This window comes from Kogia breviceps, chromosome X (assembly GCF_026419965.1).
Source record: "Kogia breviceps isolate mKogBre1 chromosome X, mKogBre1 haplotype 1, whole genome shotgun sequence".
NCBI classification, from domain to species: Eukaryota; Metazoa; Chordata; class Mammalia; order Artiodactyla; family Physeteridae; genus Kogia; species Kogia breviceps.
In genome coordinates this window covers 112,177,389-112,181,521 of record NC_081330.1, presented here as the reverse complement: position 1 = coordinate 112,181,521, position 4,133 = coordinate 112,177,389, and the positions used below count along the sequence as shown (strand labels likewise).

Sequence of the window (4,133 nt, the reverse complement as noted above, 5' to 3'; positions counted from 1 at the left end):
CAGCAAAAAAAAAAAAAAAAAAAAAGAATACTTCTGTTAGCATACCACCCAGCAATTCTATCCCTAGGTATCTATCCAAGGTAAATGAAAGCATATGGTCACCAAGATTTGTACAATAATATTCACAGCAACTTTATTCATAATGGCCCCAAACTGAGAACAAGTTAAATGTCCATCACCTGGTGAATGGAAACAAAAAGTGGCATATCAATACGGTAGAGTACTATTCAGCAGTAAAAGGGAACGAGTATTGATACATGCAACAACCTGCATGAAGCTCAAAAACATTATGCTAAGTCCAAAAATCCAAACACAAGAGACTATATATTGTAAGAGTCCATTTATATGAAATGTCCAGAAGTGGCAAACTTATAGAAACAGAAAGTAGATTAGTGGTCACCCGGACCTAGGGGTGATGAGGATTAACTATAAATGGGCATGAGGGATCTTATTGGAAGGATTAGAATGTTCTAAAACCATGGTGATGGCTGCATCATTCGGGAAAGTTACTAAAAATCACTGAATAGTTACAAATATGAAAAATTCAAGTTAGGGGGAAAATAATGAGAGTAATACAATGCATGCAAAGCATTTCGCACAACATCAGGCACAGAGTAAAAAGGTCATTAAACCTTGGCTAAGGGTATTTTTTAAAGACAATTCCACCGTTCATATGTGCATACCAGCTTTGCCACTAAATGTCAAGGTCTGATGAAAACAAATGTTCCCTCTTCAAAGCTGACTCTGTCTCTATTTAATTACTATTTATAAACCATAGCTGTGGGAGAAATAAAGAACTAACCATTGTGATGATCTTGGAGAGAAGGCAAGACATATCTTCATTTAGCCATGATACAAAATAGTACATTGTTTCTTTTAAAAATTTTTTAAAATAGAAATATAGGTAATTTACAATTTCGTGTTAGTTTCAGGTGTACAGCACTGTGAGATATATATATATATATATATATATATATATATATATATATATATATATATATATACACTCCTTTTCAGGTTCTTTTCCCTTATGAGTTATTACAAACTACTGAGTATAGTTCCCTGGGCTATACAGTAGGTCCTTGTTGGTTATCTATTTTATATATAGTAGTGTGTATATGTTAATCCCAACTTCCTAATTTTCCCTCCCTCACCCCTCTTTCCCTTTTGGTAACCATAAGTTTATTTTCTATGTCTGTGAGTCTATTTCTGTTTACAAAACAGTATTTGGTTGACACCGGGAGAGTGGTTATGCTTTTTATTATTAATTTTTACTTATTAAATGCACCAGCTAAGACTAAATTGGAGCAACATTATAATTAAACTAAGCCCTCTAATATGAGCAACATTCTAATTGAACTAAGCCCTGTAATACACATATACCTATGTACGTACATTAATTCATTCATACATATACAACCCCGTTCACTCATTAACCATATGCATGACCCTCTCAATAAAACCTTTCACAATTATTAATGACTCTAACATCAATGGAGATAATTCTTTAGCAAGTCTGGCCTCTCCGTTTCTGGACCTTCTTTACTGCCATGTGCTTTTCCTTAGCCATCATTCCATGATCACACTTAGTCATTAATAATATATGTTTGCTCATCCTTAAATGATACGAGCTTCAAACATTTCACTCTAAAGATTACTCCCTCCAGTACCTTGACTGCAACAACTCTTTAACCTTATAAGAACCAACAATCTATTAATGTTACCAGGTTTTCACATGCTTCCCACTCCTCTAAGTGTACTATAATAACCTTACTTTCAACCTTATTCATATTAGATTCCACAATACAAAATTATGATAGCTACCTTACATCCACCCTCAATTTAATCCTTTCTTACTTTTTTTTTTTTTCCAATTACACTTGCCCGAAATCTTGAGTTGCAACAGCTTGAGGTAGGATCTGAAATATAATAATGTTGGTGGAGGTTTGGAATGGACTGGAAGTCATTACCAAAATAAGTAGAGGAATTATGATTACAGTACCACAAAAATATCTGACTCAACTGCTACAGTGATTGGGAAATAGTATATGAGATGAGTTAGAAAAATCAAACATGGTGTCGCTTCAGCAGCACATATACTAAAATAGGAACGATACAGAGTAGATTAGCATGACCCCTGCACAAGGATGACACGCAAATTCGTGAAGTGTTCCATACTTTTCTCAGAATGGGAGAAAATAGTTGCAAATGAAGTAACTGACAGAGGATTAATCTCCAAAATTTACAAGCAGCTCATGCAGCTCACTATCAAAAAAACAAACAACCCAAAAATGGGCAGAAGACCTAAACAGACATTTCTCCAAAGAAGATATACAGATTGCCAACAAACACATGAAAGAATGCTCAACATCATTAATCATTAGAGAAATGCAAATCAAAACTACAATGAGATATCATCTCACACCGGTCAGAATGGCCATCATCAGAAAATCTAGAAACAATAAATGCAGGAGAGGGTGTGGAGAAAAGGGAACCCTCTTGCACTGTTGGTAGGAATGTAAATTGATACAGCCACTATGGAGAACAGTATGGAGGTTCCTTAAAAAACTACAAATAGAACTACCATACGACTCAGCAGTCCCACTACTGGGCATATACCCTGAGAAAACCATAATTCAAAAAGAGTCATGTACCAAAATGTTCATTGCAGCTCTACTTACAATAGCCAGGACATGGAAGCAACCTAAGTGTCCATCAACAGATGAATGGATACAGAAGATGTGGCACATATATACAATGGAATAATACTCAGCCATAAAAAGAAATGAAACTGAGTTATTTGTAGTGAGGTGGATGGACCTGGAGTCTGTCATATAGAGTGAAGTAAGTCAGAAGGAGAAAAACAAATACCGTATGCTAACACATATATATGGAATCTAAGAAAAAAAATGTCATGAAGAGACTAGGAGTAGGATGGGAATAAAACACAGACCTACTAGAGCATGACCTTGAGGATATGGGGAGGGGGAAGGGTAAGCTGTGATGAAGTGAGAGAGTGGCAGGGACTTATACACACTACCAAATGTAAATTAGATAGCTAGTGGGAAGCTGCCGCATAGCACAGGGAGATCAGCTCGGTGGTTTGTGACAACCTAGAGGGGTGGGATAGGGAGGGTGGGAGGGAGGGAGATGCAAGAGAGAAGAGATATGGGAACATATGTATATGTATAACTGATTCACTTTGTTGTAAAGCAGAAACTAACACACCATTGTAAAGCAATTATACTCCAATAAAGATGTTAAAAAAAAAAAAAAAGAAAAATCAAACATGGAGAAGACCCAAGTTTCTAAATTACTTTTGAATTCTGTGATATATAATTTAACTTATAAATTAAACTTAAAAATTAAAAGTTATTTCTTTTACTGTTGAGTAACTTAAGAAATACAAACATGTTCCCAAGAGTCAGCAAGTCAAGCATAGAAACCTAAAGTTTAGTCTCAAATGTACACTGTTAAAGAACATAGTATTATAATCATTTTGATTTCTTCTTGCTTTGCCACAGGGGTAAGACAATATTGGCTTCAAACTCTAATGTCTATTATCTAACAGAGTGTCAGTACAGTTACCATAAAAGCATTTTGCTAAAATTTGAGAAACTAGCTAAATATATTTGTTTCTTGACATCTAGTATAAAGCCAACAGTGAGTTAGTTCCATCTGCTTTAGGCTTGTGCTGCATAATGAGTGTCATTTGGTGACAGCTTAATTCTGTTGTGTTGATTTTCTCAAACCTGAATGTTATGGCAATGCAGATACACTCTCTCATTTACCTTTTTATGCCTGATAGAATGTATAATTACAGCTGGGATTAGCCTAATCCATTCTCTACGTACGTAATGAGCTGAAGTAATATTACACTCAAAATGGAAAGGAATTTAGCATATTTTAACTCTTCTTCACTCTGACATGATTTTATTTTTATAGCTTCACTTAGCTTGATCCATTACCACCCTCCCTTTCATTCTGGTACACATTCTAAATTCATTCATTTCATAATCTCATGAGTTGAAGTCAATGGCATTTTACCTGGAAATAAAAATGTTATGATTATTAAACCACAAGAAGGCAACTGGTAATTTGAATTTCAGTATTTGCATTATAATGCACATGTA

At 34.9% G+C, this 4,133-nt stretch overlaps 1 non-coding gene across 1 annotated transcript; it reads left to right on the top strand.

Moving 5' to 3' along the window:
- The first annotated feature begins 2,076 nt into the window (after positions 1-2,076).
- Positions 2,077-2,182, top strand: LOC131749117 (U6 spliceosomal RNA). The gene has a single exon (XR_009333225.1). It is a non-coding gene; the product is annotated as a U6 spliceosomal RNA (small nuclear RNA).
- Positions 2,183-4,133: the final 1,951 nt, after the last annotated feature.